At 43.7% G+C, this 24,097-nt stretch overlaps 1 long non-coding RNA gene across 20 annotated transcripts in view; it reads left to right on the top strand.

Annotated features, from left to right (window-relative positions):
- The window catches only part of LOC121486507, a 160,471-nt gene that overhangs the window by 107,449 nt on the left and 28,925 nt on the right, over positions 1-24,097 (top strand). For 19 of the 20 annotated variants that reach the window (XR_005986672.1, XR_005986657.1, XR_005986656.1 and 16 more), the window contains exons 4-7: positions 15,119-15,251; positions 18,057-19,245; positions 19,590-19,653; positions 20,310-20,437. This is a non-coding gene — a long non-coding RNA (uncharacterized LOC121486507). The remainder of the gene's footprint in view (positions 1-15,118; positions 15,252-18,056; positions 19,246-19,589; positions 19,654-20,309; positions 20,438-24,097) is intronic. The other variant, XR_005986655.1, reaches the window with a different exon arrangement.

Genomic DNA, 24,097 nt, shown 5'->3' with positions numbered 1-24,097 from the left:
GTCACGAAAGACTCTATTTTCCTTTTCGAGGTCCTGCCTGGGGGTTAGGACTGTGTAGGTGTCCTTCCAACTTCTACGAAAACATGATAAAGGGGATTTAATGTCAGCATTGCCTCATTTCCTTTATCACCATCGGGCACTGTCCTACTTGGGGTGACAAGTCCCTGCTGACAGTCCTCAGGCTTCCAGGGGTCTCCCCCACAACACCCTGCAGTGGCTGCACAGTCCCCTGGGCCTCAGGGCCAGGCTGGGCCACAGGCACCTGGACGGGGGAGGCGGGGGGAGGGGCAGGCTGCAGGGGAGGCCGCACCACGCTCACCTTGCTCTGTCTCGGGAAAGCGTGTCCTGCCCCCAGTGAGTGCCTGGGACAACCCCGCTGTGCCCGGGCCCAGCGCTCTGCCCCCGGGGCCCCAGGGCTGGGCCTGCGGGTGACCTGCCTGCCCCCCAGAGCAGTGGAGCCCATGCGTCTCCCAGGGGGGAGGCCAGAGGGCCAGGCAGGCAGCTGCAGGCCCAAGACCCTGACCGCGGGAGGCTCCTCCTTCAGGGCCTCCCCTCCCAGTCCCAGCTGGGGACGTGTAGATAGAGGCGGCCAGGGGCAGGGGCAGGGTAGGGGCAGGGGTTTAGGTGGGCTGGGTGGGGCGACAGAGGTACTTCGAGGCCAACTGGGACTCAGGCTCCTGTAGATTTTAATCCATAAGGTGCTCCAGGGCTTGCCCTAATCTCATCTCAGTGTATAGATCTCTTCTTCCTTTCTCCCCTAAACCACCCTAAATCCCAATTAGGCAAATCCTAAGGGCCTTTAGTAAGAACCTCACCTGTGGGGTTTGGCTCATGATGCCTTGGGTGTAACAGTCTGACACCTTCGCCACCACGCATCTCATTCTTGTACATCTAAGATCCAGATCAAGTCCATCTGGCCCATTTGGTCCTATAAACCTTACACATTTATCCTTTTCCTAAACTATTATTATATTTTATGCTCATCAGATTTAACTCATAGATTATATGGCCCTCTTATGCCTGAGTTTTTTTTTTTTTTTTTTGCTTCTCATCATCTCTAATGGAGTGTTGGAAATACAATAAGTCCACACAGATTTATTGATTATAAAGGTCTAAGTGATTTTTTTAAAAAAATATTTTATTTATTCATTCACGATAGACATAGAGAGAGAGAGATGGGCAGGCTCCATGCTGGGAGCCGGATGGGATGTGGGACTTGATCCCAGGACTCCAGGTTTGCACCCTGGGTCAAAGGCAGGCACCAAACCACTGAGCCACCCGGGGATCCCCAGGTCTAAGTGATTTCTAACCATTTTTTTCTAATTCAAATGGAAGCATTTTTGATAACCCCAAACTGTCTTTCATTTACTTTGAATTCTCTTCTTTTTTAATCTTTTTAATTCTGTAGAGAGCCATGCAAAGAGCCTAGTGTAGACTGTGGTGTATGCTAAATGCACAGTAAATATTAGCCTTATTGCCCTCCCCCTCACTGGCTTTGTTTCTCACAGCACAGGTCGTGTGTCAGCAGAGAATATGTTTCAAACTTAGTCCTCCCTAAAAACACGTGCCCTCCAGTTTTCTCCAAGGCCTCAGGGAGGAAGGGTAACCCTATTTCACCCTTCTTGGGGTCACTATTTCTTCTCTCTTCCCACCACTGCCATAATACTTCTTTCCATTAGTCACTCTTATTGCCAGCCTCTTCTTTTTTTTTTTTTTTAAGATTTTCTTTTTCTTTTTTAATAATAAATTTATTTTTTATTGGTGTTCAATTTGCCAACATACAGAACAACACCCGGTGCTCATCCCGTCAAGTGCCCCCCTCAGTGCCCGTCACCCATTCCCCCCCACCCCCCGCCCTCCTCCCCTTCCACCTCCCCTAGTTCATTTCCCAGAGTTAGGAGTCTTTATGTTCTGTCTCCCTTTCTGATATTTCCTACCCATTTCTTCTCCCTTCCCTTCTATTCCCTTTCACTATTATTTATATTCCCAAATGCCAGCCTCTTCTAAATTTATTTTCCCCTTTAACCAATATGCTGACCTCTCTCCCCATGGAATCTTCCAAAGTTCATGAGCTGTTTATCCCTAACCATAGCGTTGTATATTCATTAATAAAACTATCATGAGTGATAACAATTTGGGCAATTTTAAATATATTTCTTTGTATAATAATGGCAACATCTTTCAGTGATTTTTTTTTTTTTTGTATACTTCAGAGAATGCATTCTAGATCGTTTGCTTAGATTCTTTTTTCCCTGAATGGTTCCCAATCATTCTTTATGTTATTATTATTATTTTTTTAAGTAAGCTCTACACCCAATGTGGGGCTTGAACTCACAACCTCGAGATGGAGCGTTGTATGCTCCACCAACTGAACCGGCCAGGCACCCCTCTTAATTAATTTTAGATGTAAACAGAATGAGACTTTTTTTTTCTATTTAAAGAAATATTATTTACCCCGAAGTAATGTATGCAACAGCTGCTTGAAAGAACCCAAAATAAAGAATCACAGCGTCATGAACAGAAAAATTAATTTTCTTTTTTATGAACTCATTTTGGTTTTTGAAACCAGTTTGCATTTCTTCTAAAAATTGAGCAAGGGGTGACTATGAAAGGATGTAGGCTTATTAAGGGTGTCTGTATGCTGGGACTGTTAGATCCACTTGAAATTCTGGCTCTGCCATCTGCTAGTTGGGTGAACCTGGACAATTCTTTGAACTTCCCTGGGCCTCAGTTTTCTCATATATAGAATGGATATAACACAGCTGCGCCTACCTTCTAAGGATTTCATGTTTTTGAAATTAAATAATTTTTGCAAAAGACAACACAACGCATTGAATACGGTGAGCACTTGGTGCAACTCTGGAGTGACCGTGTCAGCCAGGAGAAAGCTTTGCCTTCCCCATAGTCCATCAGTAATTCCCCAGGCACCTCCCTCAGCCCGACCTTCTCCGTAGCTCCGAATTCACTGGATCCACAGTCCTTTGGGAGTTGCCGAGCTGAGATTCATTAACTAAGTGGTTCTCCCCCATGTCTGGGGAGCTCCCTGTGGAAAACCAGGGAGAAATGTGAGGAGCTTTGGCCATAAACAAAATAACGAAGGAGACAATTTGTGGTGTTTAACGTCTTCGCATTTTCTTCTTCTGTACCCTTTGGTGAGGACTGTCGTGCGCCTGGGAACCTGTGTGGCAGCAGCCGTGGTTAACTCTAGACCCACCATTAACTTGGTTCATAGACACGGCTTCAAACAGAATATGGTAACTGGATGCCTTGGTGATAGATGACAGGGGCAGTTCAGGCACGGGAGCGGGGAGCCCTAACAGGGAGCCCTCTCTTACTCCTGCATTTACTCATCCATGGATTCATTCATTCGCCTAATGAGAAGGCCCTCTGTGCTCCATGCACTGGTTAAGATGTTGGGAACAAAACAAAGACTGTCCTGTTTCAGAAGCTTAAGGTCTAGCAGGATAGGTACACAGTAAAACAGACTGGATTTATTTGTTGGATACGCAATAAAATGACCAATGCGGGAAGACAGAAAGGATAGAGACCTACCTTAGCCTAGGGGTCGGGCAGGCAGGCCCCTCAGAGGAGTGTTCTTTAAGGTAATAGGCTGAGGGATTGCAGAGCCCTGCTTGCAGGAGTGTGCTGAGAACCAGGGCCTGTTAGGCGGGCCAACATCCTGTCACCCCTTAAAATGGATATTTAAAAACTATTTGTTCGATATTTATTTCTTGAGGCCAGGAAGAAATTGATTTTTCTATTACAAAAAATTATATGCAAAACACATTCACTTAGTAATTCACTTCAGCTGGGTCAAAGCAGAGTCGATACTGTGGAATTATTCAGTGAAGTGTTCTCTCTTCTCTCCCTTCTCCCCAGTTGGTGTGTGTTTTGAACCAGAGAGCTTCTTGGGCGGCATACTAGAAATGTAAAATTTAGATAATAAAATAAACTACTCGTCCCCGATAAATAGCACCATGCCACGTGTTATTTGGTGTTAGAAACTCAACTCACTGCCGACTTTTGGCTGTTACTCTCAATACATTTTGCAGAAATACTTATTGAGTCAGCATATCTGGGGGATATGTGGGTATTTTTTCTCCCACTTGGGTGTGCGGACTCCTTTTTCCAGGAGCAACAGCAGTGTCAGTTTCCCCAGTTAAATAAAACCCGGGGACCAAGTCAGTGAGGCCCGTGTCCCTCACGCTCTAGAGAGGTCTTCCCTGCTGCCGTGTGAGCCAGGGCATTGGCATGGGGCCAGGCTGATAGAGGAAAACGCATCTAGAATGTGTGTGGGGGGGTGAAGGTAAGAAATGACAGTGGCCTGGGACGCAGATGGGGTCAGTTGGTTAAGCATCAGGCTTGCTTTGGGCTCAGGTCACGACCTCAGGGTGGTGAGCTGGAGCCCACGGGGGGCTCGAAGCACAGCAGGGAGTGTGCTGCAGATTCTCTTTCCTCCTGCACCCACCTCCCTGCAGCCCCCCCTCCACTCTCATGTGCCCTTTCTCTCTCTCTCTCTCAAATAAATAAATAAATAAATCTTACAAAACACTAAGTGATAGCAGCTGGAACAAAGAGAGTGGCAGTAAGGATGGAGGGAAGTAGAGTTCAGGGTGTGTGTTGGTGCACTAACAGGCTGACAGATGACGCCAGAGAAGGCCTTCTCAGGTGAACCTGTGGGCAGACGCCAGAGCTCCCTGCCCGGGCCTGGAGTTCACCAGCAGGAGTCTGGTCCACGTGTGGAGGGCGTGAGTAGGAAGAGAGAGGAGGCCTAAAGAGGCAAGGTGTTGGAGTTTGCAGGTGCCCTGGTGGGAATAAAAGTCCTGGCCGTGGAGCTGACATGCCAGGGAGAGACTTTGGGATATGCAAAAGGGCCCGAGAAAAAGGAAGGGGACTTAGAGAGGGAAAGCCCCATGGGGGGACAATATGACCAAGGGAGGAGCTTCATCTTAGGGCCTCAACTGTCACACTCCTGTGTCGATAGCCACTTGGAGAGACTCAGAGCGGCGAGGACACTGATAGCTGATAACGGCATGACGTTTTACGCACTCAGTCGTTGCCTCCCTCCCAGTCATTCTCTGCACAGCAGCCAGAATTCTTAAATAGAAACCCGATCTTCCTTTGTTCTGCATAAAACACTTCAGAGACTTTTTGGATAAAAACCAAAATCTTGGTCACTATTTACACAGCCCTGCATACTCTAGTCCCTGCTCACCTTCTGGCATTTCTTTGAGGCACCCTGTCCCACCTCTAGGATTCAGCTGCCAGCGTCTTTAATCAAGTACAAAAAAAAAAAAAAATGCTGAACAACATTCTGCTTATTTCCAGGCCTCCAGACACGCTGTGTCCTGGAACTGAGAACACTCTTCACTTCGCCTTTAAGTTCGTGCCTGAGTGTTGCTTCATCGGGAAGTTCCCCGTTACGTATTTTCACAGACACCTCCATTATCCTTTCATAGTCCTCGTAACTGGGATTAGTGATCATTTAGAAATGCTTCCTCAAAAAAAAAAATTATCTTTTGTCACGAGCAGACTACAAACTCGATGAGAGAGGAACCGTGTTTGCTTTATCATCATGGTATGTCTCGTACCCAGCACGGTGTCCGGCATATCTCAGTCATCAGCAAATATGTGTTGAATGAATAGTGAGATCCAGGGATTGTTGTTAAACATGGAGCAGCTATGCCTTAATCTGTAGCGTTGGCTTCTCTCATGGCAGCACCAATAGTTGCTCTTCCATACCAGAGAAATAAGCATCTTCCAGTAGGGAGGGACCTTCCCACTAACGCTTAGACCACGTTGCTTAGGCAGTGCCTACTCAAGAAGAAGGCTATATTTGTGAGGCAAAGAGCAAGTAGATGGAAAGGACAGAAATGCACCTGAACTTGCATCTGGAGAGAGGAGAATGGAGGGTGGGAGATTCGACGACCTACACTGAAGCAACGAAATCCCTAAATACAGACAATCCTAAGCAGAAGGAGGATGTTCAATAGATATTTTGCTAGCATGGATTTTTTTTTTAAGGTATTAAGTGAAATTTTGAGATGTTTGTTTTTCTTCTTGAATTCTCCCCCTGCTCTGTCCTCCATTCAACCAGACAATCAGCTCCATACTTTCTGTCTTTAAAGATTTATTTATTTATTTGAGGGGAGGGGTGCAGAAGGAGAGGGAGAGAGAACCTTAAACAGACTCCACGCTGAATGTGGAGCCCAACGCAGGGCCGATCTCACAATCCTGAGATCATGAGCTGAGATTAGGACCTGAGCCAAAACCAACGGTCAGACGCTCAGTGGACTGCACCACTCAGGCACGCCTCCATCTGTTCTTGCCACGAGAAAGGTTTGTGGCAGGGTTTCTTGGCTTCTGTTTGCCCAGCGAGGATAACAGAATTTAAAGACAGAGGGAAATTGGTATCCCTGTGTGAAATCAGGAGAGAAAGAAAGTTCTTCAAGGAAAGGAGAGTTTTTTCCACATCGAAGGGAAGGTCTGCTAGTCCTTAAACAGAGGGGACGTGAACAGTCCTCCCTGGAAGCACCTACGAGGATAGGAGGACTTCAGAGGAAGTCTCCAAGTGATAAACCAGGTAGGTTAGGAACCATGCTAGAATCCTAGCCCTGCTAAAGAGTCCCTTGTCCTGTGCAAGGCGTAGAAGTGACACAGTGGGATTCTGGATAAGGTCATGTGGTTGTGGAGAAATCTGGCCGGTACCAATGTGGTCAGATACCAATGTTCTAATGCCTGGTCCTGGAGACCTTAGACTCTCAACACAAACCTGAGTGTGGGAGAAAGCCTGGAAAGACCTGAGGTTGACTGTCACCAGCTCAGTGGGCCTGGGTTCTCAGAAGAGAAATTCAGTGATTTACAGACAATAATGAAATGTGATTTTACTTGTTCATCCAATTAAGAATCATACCTGCCACTTTAAACAAGTGAACAGTAATAAAGAAAAGGTAAACTAGTCTTCTTTTCCCATTTTGAAGGGACAGTTCATTTTTATTTAATGATTTTAAAATTTCTTAAATATGCAAGGAGCTCAGGACCAAACTATCTGCATTGAACTGATATCATCATCAGTAGACAGCACTTAACAGTACCCCGATGATAAGAGTAATAAATAAACCCAATTTTAATTCATTCTGCCCATGTCATGTGGGGGCTGCCCTCTTTATCTAGAAGAAAAAAACTAACAGTGAGCACCAGTCTTCCAACAAATAGTTGACCTATTATCAGTAAAGAGTGACTATCTCAGTGAAGCACAGAAGCATTTCCTTAAACAGAATAAGGCAGTCGGGTATGTGTTCCCCGTTACAGAGGAAGATGCAGAGGCAACAGGTCTACTCCAAGAGCATGTTGATGATGGCAAAACCAACTTGACATTGGTGGTGAATTGATGACAAACAATTTTGAAATTTGTAAGTCAGAACGCTGCCCACTTACCTATGTGGCTTGATATGGAAACAAGCTTTTCATTTTTAATCATTTTTACTTGTGAATTCTTTTACTCATTCACTCCTTCTTTTTCCCCCCAACAAATATGAGCCTCATCCTGGGCTAGCCATTGAGCTGGTGTTGTAGGAGGCACAGAAATGAACGAGACACAGGTTAAGTCCTCATTTTCAACTTGGGAAAGTGACAATTCATGTGCAAGAAGGACTGTGACACACAGCAACTAGTGAGTTTGTCAAAGGCAGGGGATGGTGATACTCCATTTTTTTTTTTCACTTTCTTTCTCCTCCCTTCCCTTCGCCGCCTTTTCCTCTCCATCAGGGCTGGCATACATAATGTGTAAAAGTTTTATAAACAAGTAGGAAATACCAGGTCTCTACTACCAAGTCTGGGTTGGTAGACATGGGCACTAGAATTTAGGAGGGGCAAAAAGAGTGGGATCTTTAAATTGATAGGAAATACTGTTTCCCAGTGTAACCAGACATAACTTTTTTTTTTTTTTAAGGTAAAACCACAGAGAAAGCTGAGATACGGCAGAATGAAGAAAAGGTAGGGCCAGTAGCGTGTTGGAACTAGCTCACATTCATGGGTTATGCTTGTCAAGTAGTGAGGAATTTTGCGACCCAGATGTTAAGCTGTGAGCAGCTTGAAATCGGCCATGGTAGACATATTTATATCACAGAATGAGTAAATGCTGTAAATCACGACTTAAAACAAAAACTCAAACAAAAACAATGAGTTGCGGGATCCCTGGGTGGCACAGTGGTTTGGTGCCAGCCTTTGGCCCAGGGCGCGATCCTGGAGACCCGGGATCGAACCCCACGTCGGGCTCCCGGTGCATGGAGCCTGCTTCTCCCTCTGCCTGTGTCTCTGCCTCTCTCTCTCTCTCTCTCTCTCTGTGTGTGACTATCATAAATAAATAAAAATTTAAAAAAATCTTCAAAACAAAACAAAAAAACCCCCAATAAGTTGCTTTACTAGCCCACCAATGGAAATGACAACTCCAGAATTTTTTTCAGTTTCCTGGTGGGTAAAATTATGGGTATTGTGTATGTGAACTTGAATAGCCTCTAAGAGAAGTAATACTGTAACTGAAGATAAGCCAGGGCCTGCAGGACTGTCTGTGGGTGCTTGTAGAACTGAGGACTGGGAAGCTTGTAGAACTGAGAATAGAGGCGACCCTCCACTTCCCTGGTCACCAGGAGTAGGCCAGAGCACCATTCGCAGATTTATGGCTGGCCTATGGAATGAAAACTCTCTTTACCCAAATGTCCATTATCCACTCATCGAATGGTGTTTCCTGTGAGCTAAGTTTCTTACTGCAGCCCTGAGGGAAGGCATGTACAGAAAGGGGGCCTGTCTGGAGCCTATTGTTATACGATGTGGACTTGACATATCATAAACAGTACTTACATTTTATTTACTTATTTATAACTAGACACTTACACATATACAGACAAGGTAACAAATGCCTAAATGATCCAGACAAGGTAACAAATGCCCAACAACAAAAATAAAATTTCTTGCTTTCTAACGTCAATAAGATGCTCCGGTCTCATCCTGGTTCTACAACTTTTATTTTATTTTATTTTATTTTTTATTATTATTATTTTTTTTGGTTCTACAACTTTTCAAATGCAATCAGCCACACTCCCTAGGGGACTCTAGTTCCTTTTGTTAAAAAATAGCAATAAAGATCAAATCTAGGGGCTAGAAGTAAAGATTCTAGTAGTTTATGTGAAGATTTGGGGAATATACAGCACGCTGATAAAACCACTTGGGTTACAAGGCAGAAAGTACAATTTCTTTTTAAAGAAAAGATAACAATTTTATGATGATTTTGAATTTAACCAAGTATTTCTTTCACCATAATATGAGACTTTTAAATCTAATTTCTTTTTTTCTCCAGTAGTTTTAGTGTAACCCATCGCCGCACCAAGCAACGTTTGGCCTCCTGTGTGTACAAGTCCTACTCTACTTCTATACGATGCCTCACGTGCCCTAGAACAGCTACCCAAACAACCGTTCTTATCATCATTTTAGGGGATAAAGTATGTGAGAAGTAAAAGAAATTCTACCCCACTTCCTGAAAAATTATAAAGAAGAGACAGGCAGAGGCACCTGCATTGGCTCAGTGGATTAAGCGTTTGCCCTCCTCTCAGGTCACGGTCCCAGCGTCTCCGTCTCCCTCCGTCTCTCTCTGCTGCTCCCCCTGCTTCTGCTCTCTCTCTCTCTCATTCTCTCTCTCTGTGTGTGTCGAATAAATACATAAAACTCAAAAGAAACAAACAAACAGGAAATACAAGCAGCAGACATCTAGTATGTCCTGTGGAATTCTATGCAGTTAGTAGGTATCAGCAATACAAGGGGCAAGTCTTCGAAATTTTGCCTACAGTTGGCCTTTAGCCTCTTATTTTCATGAGAACTTTAGTCCACACGGCCTCACCGATGGTTTGGGGTTACAGGGGATCTATGCAAGTACCATCAGCTCAGTATTACTGCATCAGTCTAGGTTTTCAATTAGAGAATGTCAGACCTCACATCTAAATAAATGCCAAGAATCCTCAGAATGTTTTCAAACCTGCAAAGTTCAAGTGGAAAGATTTCTGCAGGTAACGTCACCTGGTTTCATGGGACTCGACTCAAAATAGACAACAGCATATTGGATTATAATAAATTTCATATTCAATATTATGCTTTAATCATATTTAAGTATTCTATAATTCTCTTACTAGTAACTCCAGAAATGTTGGGTCCATTCCTAGCCTTTTCATTTTCACAGAAAATAAAAACAGAGCTTATCAAGTCTTAGCCACATGAAGTTCCAACTCAAATATCCTTTCCTAAAGGATGTATGTTCGTACATACACCCACATATACGCACATGTGTACATTCATGTACGTACGTGCACGCCGAGGTGGTGCGTGCACACATACGCACATATTTGCATTAATTGAATCATTCTTCCAAGAGAAAACCCAAATAGCCTTATTCTTCTAACTCGGTAAATTCATCTCCAGAAGATCCACAAATGTAGAGCACAGTTTCCCAAAGTCTAGACAGGCTGACCAGGCACTGGCTTCCTGCTTTTGGTTTTGATCAGAAATTTGTTCTTAAGATTCTGTGGTTTATTTTAAATGCTTTGCCACCAAAGAGATCCCCAGGAGGTCAGATGCTTTCAGGTTGACCCTGTAAAACTACACCCTCTCATCGTGCGTGTCCAATTCGCATCAGAATTCATTAGATCCTGCCATTTGAGGGCCCTCCATGGTCCTCCCAGTTCCTTCAAAGGTCACTTTCACAGAAGACGGCTGACCTTACTGCCAGGCTTCCGGGGCAACTTGGGTTCTCGTGCCCCAGGGTTCAACACGGGGCTGCTCCGGGCTCATCCCTCTCCCATATTCCTTGTACTAGAATTCCTGATATTTTGCTAACTCAATCCATTCATAAATTTCCTTCCATAATATACTATCCTTCTAGGTCAGCACTATCCATCGGATAACCCCTCCTCTTCAGTTTAAGTAGGAAAATTTCAGTTTAGATGGAAGCGTCTGGGAAACTGACATCTGTAAGTTCATTTCCAGGATGATGCGTGATTCCTAACCACCCTGGACTGTCGTGCTGACCTAAGTCATCTAGAGAGGATAAATAATCTTTTCTCACGGACATAATTGTATTCAGAAAAGATGATACTCTCCAACAGGGCCCAGTTGAGATAAGGAGGAGACTGGAATGCACTAGTTTTCTGTACATCTGCAAATCTTGGGGAAATAATTTGTCTTTTATCTTTTCATTCATTTTATAATAGGTGCTTTTCTGAATCTCAATGTACGGCTGATGTTTTCTTAATAGAAAAGGGGTGGATATTCCTTCCTACAAGAGAAGGCGAAAGAATGTTTTAAAACGGGGACTAGCAAGCTGCAGACAGTAGGCCAGATTTGGCCTGCAGCCTGTTTTGGTACAGCTCGTAAGGTAAACACAGTTTTTATGTTCTTAGAGAGTCACACACACACATACGCGCACAAGAATGTGCGACCCGGATCATGTTTGGCCTGCAAAATCTAAAATATTTACTATCTGGTCTTTTATAGAAAGTGTTTACAGACCTGTTTTAAGACAGCTGTAGTAAAATGATAATTTATGATATTTTCTATGTGACGGGTACATGGGATTTTATATGTTTTAACTCATCGAAACCTCATAGGATCCTTAGGTGCATTGAGAGCTGAAATACTGTCCCCATCTTGGAAGTGAGAAAACCGAGGTGTGAAAAGTCAACATCACGCAGCTTGTAAGGGTCAGAGAGAAGATTGCACCAAAGCAGGTGGGGACCAGAGCTTGCATTTCATCTGTCAGGAGAAGCGTCCCTGCCTCTACTGCGAGCTTCTCCTCCGTAGAGGAATCCTGAGTTCTGGATCCCTCAGTTAGGACTTCTCTATGGATTTGATTTTACCTGCCTTTGGTTTTGCAAATGCGTGTTAAAATCTTTAGCTGGCCATTATATTCGCATTGCCTTTATACATTTATCCCTTTTGTCATTTTATGGCATTATTTTAAGAGGACTTTGGGAGGAAAGGAGAAGTATAAGTACTGGCTCCACCATTCTGAACTAGAACTTATCAAAATTTATGTGCAAGAAAATGCACTTGGGAATATACTGATAGGTTTCCACCCGCTTTATGCTTTATCGCGTTTCTTCTCTGATATTTTGGGAGCCTCCCCATCTGTCCTGAAATGGTGAAAGTAAGAATCCAAGAAGCAGTTTTTGGTTTTAAGTTCAACACAGAAAACATTTGGACAGTTGCATTATTTTCCTATCTTTAGACTAGCTAAGGAAGGGAATGCAATAGGAAGGGAGAGAAAAGGGGACTCTGTGACCTAGTGTGATGCCGGCATCAAGAGAACGGTAAACTCTGTTCAAGCCAGAACTTTCTGCGACTATTTTCTGGGGGATGCCAGGGACTGGGGGGCTATTTCTGGATATGACCCAGTCTCCATTCCAGTGAATGGCACACATTGCCTGGACTGAGCAGCTGATAAAAGTTCTTTTTGTTCCTGTTGGTGAGGGCCCCCAGCTGACAGTGGTCACCAAGGTGCTGGTTTATTCTCCTGGAAGGTTGAGGCCTTGAGGTTTTGCTTAGCTTTTAAATGATCCTGTCAGTGTGAAGAGCCTCACTTTCATGGCCTGGGATGATTTTAAGCCAAAATAGTAGAAAGTATGGTTCCAGGATTCCCAGTGAGGAAATGGCAGAAATGGTATTTATCAGTCAGGAGCCCAGCAGGAAAGAGTTAATACAGTTAACTGGGTGATGTTAGAAGAGTTTAATGACATTTATGAAGGTTTGGAGAGGTTTAGGAGCATCAGTGAAGGTAACACAATACCCTGTGGCAAGCTACAGCAGGTTTACCTTCCTAAGACCTGACGGGCTAAGGGGAGACAGTAGTTTCCAGAACCTAGAGAATTTTTTTAAAAAACAAACCCAGCCTTTCTCAAGCTTATTTGGCTAATCCTTTTTTTCATGTAATATCTGTTACCATCTTGTGGAACTTTGGGAGATGCTGGTATGGATGTATTCTTGCCTAATGAGGTAAACTAAATGATTCCTCTTGACAGTATTCCTAATTTTATGGTTCTATGAAATTTTAGAATTGGACCTGTCATCCAAAGAGGCCAATTTAAAAAACAGCCTTAGCTAAACTCTCGGTTTCAGGGTTGTTATTCCATGCTTTATAGCTGCTCCTTAGTGGAGAGTAAGGAACTGTGTCAAAGATTCATTCTTAATGAAGCAATTTTCTAATTTTATATTATTTTTGTGTTTCTTATTTACCTATGGTTTCTGAAAACTCGGGATTTAGAGGAAAACTTAGAATATATTACTAAATACTTGGCTGTTGCAGTGCTTCAAATATGCCAAGATCTGAACAATTTCATAAATATCGTTGAACAACAGTACCGCGTAGCATTAATAGAGGAGGATAATTCATTTTTATTTCACTGGGCATACATCAGCACGTGATTTTATGCAAAATAAATAGTTTTAAGTTCAAGAGGGAATTGAGAATAAAGATTTTGGCTCTTCCGGCTCTTGTGACTAGAATCAAAATAATAACCAATGGAAAGAGAGGAAGCAGAGGCTCTTTCAGCCCCAACTAGCAGGGTTCTTAATATCTTAATATCTGAATTCTTAACATTCTTCAGATGTTCTTAATATCTGAATTTTCAGCAGGCAGAGTTGATGTAAAATCCTTCAAGATGTCTCTTTCGCTGTAGTCTAAACAAGAAGTTCTATCTTTTGTATTTTTTATTTTGTTTTCTAAATGTTAACTTCCTCCCTTGCTCAGAAAGTTCATTTAAGAGGGACAACAGTCTGTCCCTTCACAATACTTGTTAAGTAAGTGACATATCTAATGTGTTGGGCACCCAGAACTCTGAGGAGAATGGACTTTGTTCTTCTATTACTGTAGAAAGTAGAACATTTACGTACTTACTCTAGTCCGTAACATGTGTTATGATATCTGAGGCTATGTGGCATCCTAGACCAAAGGGTGCAGGAGTATATGGCCCTGATGAGAGCAATTCTTGTGACACGTGCATTGTGTCACATGACATGTGGCCATGTGAAATTAATCTCTTTGATAGAGAGAAATGATCACTGTTTTAAGGGTAAGATAGTTTAACTGTTAAGAGGAATAGTGTAATGTAGTGTAATTAAAAACCAGCCCTGGTGGGGAGGGAGTGTTACTAACTTTCATGATGTAACTATTTTTATAATGGTCATTTTCAAGTCATGAACATGACATCCTTGACCATGGACGTGGAACAAGATGTGCAGTGGCCCACCATTACATCCGGTTTCCACCATGCAAATATAGAAAGACATACGTAAACCCAAGAGCATTGGTAATAGTAAAGTACAGTTAAATAATGAGGAAGTATTGTGTTTTGACTATTTATCACCTTTGTTTTCAAATAATCGAGTTAATGGTCAGTTGGTATGATTTGATTTTTACTAATGGTTATGTTTAACAACCCACTCGAAAAAGTCCTAAAAATTTAATAATTGGCTTCTGTGAGCTAGTGCCAGGTGTCTCCCCTACATCATTGCGTCCGAGTATAGACTTAAAGTTCGATAGTTCTGAATTTGATTCCTCGCTCTGCCACTTACAAGCCGTGCGGCCATGTGAAATTTATATTTCTTCTTTAAGCCTTAGTGTTCGCAAACGAAAGGTAAGAGTAAAAATTACATCTGCTTTGAATAGTTGTTGTGAGGATTAAATAAAATGATAGCTCCTCCTTTCTTGGAAGGTGAGGGCCCCATGGCTAAAAATTTCACATCGTCCCTATTAGAACTGTGATCACAAAGCATTTTTTTTTTTTTAAGTGAGAGAAAGCTATTAAGAGGAATATGCTCAGCTCTACCTAATGATGTGATTTGCATAATTCGATGGAAGATAGGCAGACTTCTCTAAGGATTCAGAAAACATTCAGTACTATTGCTGAGAATGAATACTTTTCCTTGGGATATGTGTAGTTTGGTTCCAACAGACATTCCTCCTGCTTTGAGTGGTTAGATGGCAGAGAAGATCTTGCTTCTTAGGGAGTCTGCACAGCATTGCAGTGTTTTGTGAGACCTATAGACTAACGTCTCCTTTTTGATTCTTCCTTTACAGATTCTGTACAGGAGAAGGACGATTGCCCCTTTTACAGATGGTAGAAAGGGGTGGAGACTCACATCGGTGACCTCAGAAAAGGAAGGGGGTGAGCTAGAAGACAGGCGTAAATCTGAGTGTTATGGTCACAGAGGTCAGCCACAGCTTTATATTGATGAAGTCACTGAGATTCACTAAGTCGTGTGATCTTTCCTTATAGTCTGTCTCACCGAGAGGGAATGTCTCCTAACACGGCTTAACAAAAAATTGGGGTGGTGTTTTTTCTTTGAGATTGTTTCCAATAACTACAGAGAATCACACAGACAATGGAATAGAAAGAATATGACTCAAACAAATATTCTGAAAATGAGATAAAATTACCAAACCGTTGTAGATCCTGGCTTGTCCGTTCCAAGACTACACGGTGGTATCTCTTGTTTTGTTTAAGCCAATTTTATCAAGACAGTCATTACAACAGACGAGTTTCCAGACCAGATGTATATATTGAGAACCCTTGAAAGTCGCAAAGACTCCACAGAGCACAAGAAATCTATATTTACGTACTTGAGTTACAAAAAAGTAAATCAATTACAAATGCCTCTATAGTAACGTCTTGAATAACAAGTAAGAAGGAGAGAACATTCGGTATTATTTTAAAGAGCTTAACAAAAGTAATTAGGATTATTAAGTTTTTAAGTGAAAGACTTTTGCTGTTCAGAGTTCACAATAAAGATTGGCTTCCTTCAAATTGCTAAATTTCATCCATGAACAGTTGGGAAATGTTCAGGTGAAAGAAAAAAAAAGTAAGTGTGACATATCTGAAACAGTTTAAAAATTAACTGTAGTAATGGGAAAGTGTGTAAAAACTGAAGTAGTAAACAAGATTGAAAAAAAGGGACACCAAATATTAATCCCTTCTTCTAGCTTCTAAACTGGGTACAAAACACTGATTAAGTAGTAATTATTAGGTCCCACTGATTTAACAGTGACAACCACAAACTTGATGTGGCACTTTTTTGCCCACTGACAACCACCTACATAGATATTGTGACTTTAAATTAAAAAAAAATAAAAAAAGAAGCAAGTTCTGGAAAATGGTGACCAACTGCTGAAAAACACTAGCGATCAATTGTATGACAATGCAGCTGTTTTGAAAGGTGGGGACAAGGGTCTGCAAACGTTCTTTAAATACTTTAATAAATAAGCAGAATATGTGCCATGCCAGCTCATTTCTTTAATCTTGTCAGAGAAAAAGCTGCTGTGACAGTACATGAAGCCGTTGACTACTCTAGTATTTCGCAACAGCTATGTTTCCTTTTCAGGTTCATCTCCTGGAGTATTTTAAACAATGGGGTACTTAAATGCACATGCAACTTATATTTTCATTAAAAAAAAAAATCTCAATGTACAAAAGGATCGTTCTGTTGCAAAGTTGCTTGAGCCTCGTGTGATAGACACAAGGATAGTTTAAGGACCTAAAGTGTTCTTTTTCTAAGAGTTGGAATACATAAAAAGTTTGTAGGGAAAGCAAATGAATTTAACTGTGTCATTTTACCTGCTCTTCTGAAGAGATTTTGAAATGTCTCAATAAAACAAGTGGGGAAGTACAGCCTCCTGATGTGTAAGTATATAAAAAAATGTCATTCTGTCATCTTTAAGTTTTCTTTAAGGATTGAGGGAAGGGGCGCCTGGGTGGCTCAGTGCTTGAGCTTCGGCCTTAGGCCGAGGGCATGACCCCGGGGTCCTGGGATCGAGTCCCACATCGGGCTCCCTGCAGGGAGCCTGCTTCTCCCTCTGCCTGTGTCTCTGCCTCTCTATCTGTGTCTCTCAGGAATAAATAAAAAAAAAAAATCTTTAAAAAAATTAAGTAATTCGTTAAAAAAATATTGGGGAGAAAATATGAATGCAAAGTAATAGAAGCTGACTCAGATGCAGTGGAATTGAGTGATGGCATTAAGAGAAATTATTCCAACATTGAGAGGCCAATAGTAGTAACAAAAATTCACTGGGTGACGCCAACATTCAATGAGAGGAAGAGAGAAAGTTCAAGGAAAAATACTGAATAAATTCTTTGATCCTTTGATATCCAATTAGTGAAGAAGGATAAATTATGTGAACACACTGGGAGAGACATTTGAGATGAAATCCTGGCAAACCTGAAAATAACAGCATTTATGAGACTTCACTACATCAACAGGAAACTGGAGAATGATCTGTGGATTCAAAGAAAAGTGGAAATGCTTTGAAATCCCACAGCTCATATGGAAAATGAATTAGATAAAATATTTCCAAATTATACAATAATCATAAGAAGTTACATAACGTGACCACTTTCACTGACAGTTTTCAGAAGTTTCTTTTTCATAGATGAAGCTGAAACAAGTTTTTCTGGCATTAAAAGCAATGCAATCGGTCATGCTAGAGGAAAGACTGAATTATCTCCCTCTTCTCTCTAGAGGATACAATATTTTAAATTTTTCGTTGTACAAAGAAATGATAAAAAAAAAATCACAGCCAAAGAACATAAATGAAATCCATCAGTATGAGGTATGTCAGGCAGGTGATCAATTATGTGTGTTAATTGTTACGGGCTTTGTGGTATTTGCCAGTTTTTTAAATTTGTTAATTTGTCGTGATTTCTTGTTTAGAATAGAGATCACATCTTGACTTTCCTACTTCATGATGCACCTGTAATTTTGTGTTACTTTGCTTAAAGAGGGCTCCCCCAGCTGTGTGGGGTCTACGCCAGAGCACAGCCAACCCTCCGTGGCCTTGCTTGTATGCTGGGGCTGAAAGCAAAGGAGCGGGCGGGGGTGCCCCGGGCCCCCCACCTGGGTGCCCCTGAGTGGTCTGCAGCAACCCCTCGGGCCAGCAGCCCAGCGTGGGGGAAGGCTGGGCCCTGGGGCCTACCTGAGGTCGTGCAAGTGGGGACGACCCGTGTGGTCATTTCCTCCCACAGACCCGGACACGCTCTGTCCCTTGCTGGCCCACCCCGAGGACCGAGGACACCGAGGAGCTCAGCATGCACCGACGTGAGTGGAGGACGGACAAAGACGGACAGTACCTGCAAGCACCAGGCCTGCAGGACGCGGTGAGAATGCAGGAGGGCGGAGCTCCCGGAGGAACACGAACTAAGAGAAGATTCGGGGAAGACGTGGCCTCGTGCAGACATCCCGCCTGCACGGAATCCGTCGCCTCACACTCAGGTGAAGGACACTGATGGCCGTGCCCGTGAGGCCTCTGCACCCGTGGGGGCGAACACGGGGCGCGGGAGAGTAAGGCCGCCCTTCCCGAGGTCTTCCTGGCGACTGCACTCCTGGGCCTTCAGCAGGGGAGACCCGGCCGATCCTCCACCCTGCGGTGCTGCAGGAGCCTGGCCACCAGCCCCCATCTGGAAGCTTCCCTGGGACCTTTAGGAGCTAGGCTCCGGCTGCCCTGAGCCCCGGCCCCGGAGCTACCAGGCTTTCCAGGCGGGCCTCTGGGAGTAACTGAGTCAGGAGGCCGGGCCCTCTGCGGGGACTGGTGCCCCCACCAGGAGGGCCGGGCGAGCGCTTGCTCCCTATGCTCTGGGCCAGGAGAGGCTCTGGTGGGAAGGCCGCGGCTGCAAACAGGTAAGTGGCTCCCCCCAGATACCTGACCCGCTGGCAGCCTGGTCCTGGACTCCCCGCCTGAGGGCCGCAGGGAACACGCTGGCGGCCGGCGAGACACCCAGGCCGTGGCATCTTGTTACAGCTGCCCGACGGGTGAAGCTCTCCCTCCGGGGCACAGCCTGGGTCAGGCTTCGCGCTGCCCTGCCTCGAGGAACCTGTCCTCCCCAGCCTGCCCTCAAGCCACTCCCACCGACGACCATGACAAAATGACAACTCAAATGATTGAGACACAACGGGGTTGACTGTTCAGAGGTGTCACCTGGCAGGTGCCACCTGCACCCGCCCTTTGTAAGGACAGCCTCTTCTGGCAAGGAGTGAGAAGGTGGAGGACTGACACCTGCCCAGTGTGTTCACGTGGAAGACTCCCTGGCGGTGGGCGCTCCTCCGCTGGGCTCCTGTGGAACACTCTCCCCGGCGGCCTGCGCTCCCCCGACGGGCTCCTGTGGAAGACTCTCCCCATGGGCCTGTGCTCCTCTCAAGGCTCCCCGTCCTCATGAGGTGCTGCCCCCATTTCTGTGGTTAAACTCGTTGGACTCTTATTTGCCAGATGCAGTTCTAGATGCTTGAAGCTCATCAATGAACAAAACTTCGCAAATGAAATTTTGATTTGGTGTCTATTTGGTAGATACTTTCTAAGTATTTTTTTAAAAAAATCTTTGCCAAACTTAGAACTTCCCACTTTCACATTCGGACTGCCTTGGTATTAAATTCCGCTTCCATGTTGTATCTATTTCCTTTTAACGGAAACACGTGTAGTCGGAATAAATACGATTATAACTACCAGTAAGTTTGTGTGTAAGGCATCTGTTTCCAGGAATGAACGTGCATGAAATTTTTCTTAGGTTTTGTGACTGTGTTACCCGGACGTGGCACTCCAGGCTCCCTGGACACTTGTTCTAGTGAAGGGTGAGCTAATGCTATTTGTAACCATGCACTGATTCTGAGTATCATATTTTGTCTAACACCCTGTTCTTTATCAGTGACCATTACTTTCAGGTTAGTAGGTTCTTGGCCCCCAGGCAAAATTTTTAAAAAATAAAAAATAAAATCTTAAAAACCTGTTGGTTTACACATTGCTCCAGGCTCATACCAGAGAAGTCTGGAAAATTGCAATTTTGTTAATCAGGTTGAAAATAAAAAAATGTAAGCAGCAATAACACAGCTATGGTTTATTATAAAAGTTACATTGCTGTTAAAAAAGTTTCCTTCGGAGTTTTTAGAAACCAGGGCACATATCTGAGAGGAGGGAAAATAGGGGCTCCCATGGAATTAAGAAAATGCTGCTGATGGGCAGCCCGGGTGGCTTAGCAGGTTAGCCCCACCTTCAGCCCAGGGCCTGATCCTGGAGACCCGGGATCGAGTCCCACGTCAGGCTTCCTGCATGGAGCCTGCTTCTCCCTCTGCCTGTGTCTCTGCCTCTGTGTGTGTGTGTGTCTCTCGTGAATAAATAAATTAAAAAAAAAAAAGAAAATGCTGCTGAGCTAATCTCCTAAGTTCCTTGTGGTGTGGCTGTACTCAGCTATGAGACATAATTTGTATTTCACATGTGAAAACTTTTGCAGGCTTCTGAAATCCACATGGGAGACGGCCCGCAGAGCCATGGATCAGGGAAACGTGTACACACATCTCGTCTTGAACTCAGCAGAAGATGTGATAAAGTGCCTCCATACTGTCCCTAAGCTGGAAAAATGTGAGTGGAATGAAGTGTCGTTAAGTGAATCTTCACAACCATCCTCGCTTAGTCTATGTGACTAGAGATACTCGGTCAGTGTTTGTGGAGCTAAATTGAGCTGAGTGGATCTAGGCTCATCCTATGGCGTGCGATGCAGCTGAACGTTTCTAAACCCAGCCTTGTCCCGGGTGCTGACCGCAGATGTCTGAGGGTTTCCAGAACCACCCTGTAGATCACATGCCTTCCGTCGTCCTGTTTTACCAAAGGGCTTCTTCATAGTTAGATATTTACTATTTAATATTTACTTTTTCGACCCTTTCCGGGGCCCTCTTCTGACCAACCCCTCTGCTGCTTCTGTGCCATCCAGCCCTGACTTCTTGTTTTTAGAAATGCCACCTTTGACTTCCAAGGTATTGTTCTTCTAGGTTCCCTCTGAACCCTGTAAATATTCCTCTTCCTTCTCTAATTTCACTTCTGTGCACCCCTTAAATATTCATCTGTGCTCTTCATGATTTTACTACTCTCTGGATGTGATCCCATTCATGCTCCTGGCTGCACACCAAAAACATATAGCTTTTAATAAATCCGTATCTCCCAGCTAGACCACTTGCCTGGGCACCAGAACGGTATGTTCTGTCCTGCTTTGGGCATATTGTCGCCTCTCTTAGTTCCTTGAAGCTCTTCAACACAAGCCATCTTCACCTCTCTTCTCCCAATCTTAAAGTGTCTGATAATTGAAAAAGCACTGGCATTGGACACAGAACTGCGTTTGATTTTTTTTTTTTATATACTCATCACTTACTAGTTATACAAATTGGGGCAAATCACTTACCCTAGCTGTATTAGTTTTCTATTACTGCTTAACAGATGACCACAAAGTTCATGGCTTCCAGCAGCACATATTTATTGTCACTTGGTTTCTGTGGGTCAGGAATGTGCACACGGCACAGTGGAGCCTCTGGTTAGGTGTCTCCTAAGGCTGTAATCAAGGATTCCACAAGGTTGGGTTCTTATCAGATGCTTAACCGCAGAAGGATTTATTTCCAAGCTCCCTCAGGTTATAACAAACTGCGTACACCTTATTTGAGTTTATTTGTAAGATGGGATTAGGTGTGACTTCAGATAATTGTAAGTGGGTGTTTTACCTCCATGACTATTTGATGTGACATTCAGAAGTCCTGTGCGGCGTGGGTCAGTGTTCCGTCCTACGAGATCGCCCTCCGCACTGTTGGCCTCTACATATCATATACCACTGCTGTCTCCTATGCTTCATGCTAACCAGAAGCATTCCACAGTTTTCAAAACGCCTCTCGTGGGTGCAAGACTGCCTCCTTGCAAGTCACTGGGTAAGAGGTTTAAAATATCATTCCTAATAAGCAGATGTGAGTTTTGTGGCAGAAATCCATAGAAACACATTCACTCATGTATTCAACACACCTTACTGAGTACCTCCGCGTGAAAGGTGCTGATCCAGAGGCTGTCTTATTCGTGCAGTGAAACGAGACAGCATCTTTCCTTCTCCCACGGAACGAATATAAAACAATAGAAGGGGTCTTGAGAATGGGTACCCATCACTAAACGCTCCTCTTCACTTCAACGACTTGAAAATATAGAACTTAGCAGTTCCCTGCACTCTCTATTCTTTAACTCCTTGTTCAAAGTTCAGTTGAAGTTTGTCAGACAATGGTCTGTGTAACGAATGTCCCCACATTTTCATCTGTTAAAAGTGTACTCCTTTTTCGGGGCCTTTCTGTGAAGTCTTTTTGATTCACCAAGACAAGTGATGGGCAAGATATCCTACTTTTAAGTTACTGTGTTGCACTTGCAATAATCCTTTGTTCTTTTGGGGCTTGGGAAGGGTCGGAGACATAGCAGGAAGCCAATAAACATTTGCTTAAAAAGAAGGAAGGAAAGAAGCAAGGAAGCAAGAATTTTGCCTTCTGGTGTGGTTATCTGTACATTTAACTAATCTGTAATCCCTACTTTATCCCAGTTTTTAAGCATTTTAAAGATAGGGTCTCTACCAAAGTTTTCAGTTCTCCTCGGAGCTGAGTCCGGTGCTGTATACTTCCTGATTTCTTCATTTCTCAGGAAGTCCTTGCTGAATGCCTGCCATCTGCTAGAAACTGTACAGGTGCTGGGTTTGCACGCCCTACCTCAAACTCCTCTGGAGTTAGAGATCCTGGGCTTAAACGCTAACCCCTTCCACTTACTGGCTGTGACTTCAGGCAGGTTCCTGAGAATCTAAAGCCTTCATCTGTAAACTGATGATGACAATGATTCTGGTGATGGCGGTGGTGGTGGTGGTGGTGGTGGTGGTGGTGGTGGTGGTGCACAGTGTAGGGAGTACTCTATCCAGAATAAAAACCAGGAACTCACGTCTGGCATCAGACTGATCGGCGTGCACATCCCGGCTCCATTGCTTATGAGGTGCGGGACTCTAAACCAGTTAATTGCCATCGCTAAGCCTGAGTTTCTTCAACTGTCACTTGAGTAAATGGAGATAAGCATGCCAGTGCTTTCCTTTGTTCATGGAATTAAATTCAAATTTTTAGAGCCCAGACCTACATGATCTGACTGCCCTCTACCCACACAAACTCATTCTAACCTCTCATGTGCTTCCTTAGAGTGGTCTATTTTCTGTTTTTCAAGCAAGCCAAGCACCTTTCTCCACTTGCGTCCTTTGTACTGTCATATGACAGGCACATTCCAATGTTTATTCAAATTCACCTCTTCCCGGAAGCCTTTACTGCCCACCTTATCTAAAGTAGCCCTCTGCTTCCCATCTCCCTCATCATCTAGTCATTCTCTCTGACCTTATTTATCAAAATGGATACATTATTTGTTATAATTACCATATTAACATTTTTTGGGGTCTCATTGTTTGCTTGTTTATAGCTGATTTCCTCTACTAGAAAATCAGCTTCATCAAGCTGGCCCAGAGTGTGTGTGGTTTGCTCAGCTAGTTCTAGTGGCTGGCACAGTACTCGACCCAATTAGGTGCTCCAGAAATAGAACTGTATGCATAAGTGAAAGAATAAGTACTTCATAGGTGGTTAAGAAGGTTAAATGCATAGTTCCTGGCAGAAAATAAGTGATGAGCTGATAGTAGCTAACAGTTATTATTACTAATGATAACTGAGATAGGAATGGGCTTTGGTAAAGGCTGCAACCTAGGGAGGAAGATATGGGTATACAATAGGCCAACCACCAAGCCAGGTACTGTGACAACAGTTTCGCATGAATGGGGCATCTGTGATGTGGCGACATGTAGATATGCTCAGGAAATATTGACTGAACTGTTGTTTTTCTGTGAATGTTCTTAAAGAGCATGGTCTAAGAATAAGCACATCATGAGAAAAGAGGTGGAGCAAATGCCAAGCCTTCTAATTAGATTTAGCATTTCCTCACTCTAGAGGTAACAGCCTGCTCCCCAAGGCAGAGTAATCCAGTCTCTGCAAGGGCCGTGGGCTGTATGTGTTGACTTTATCATCTGCTCCATCGTAGCTACTTAATGTTGAACATACCCTGGTCTAGATCATGTTTTTGCTTTCCTGACCTTTTCCACTCCTCCCTAGTGCTGATTTCAAAAGGGATTTATGAGGCTGAGCCCTCCCATGTTCTCCTGAAGGCATCTCCAACACTACCCCCCATTAAATCCACTCAGGTGAAGGCATG

Source organism: Vulpes lagopus, chromosome 3, assembly GCF_018345385.1.
Source record: "Vulpes lagopus strain Blue_001 chromosome 3, ASM1834538v1, whole genome shotgun sequence".
In the NCBI taxonomy this organism is placed as follows: Eukaryota; Metazoa; Chordata; class Mammalia; order Carnivora; family Canidae; genus Vulpes; species Vulpes lagopus.
This window is presented reverse-complemented; position numbering and strand designations above follow the sequence as displayed.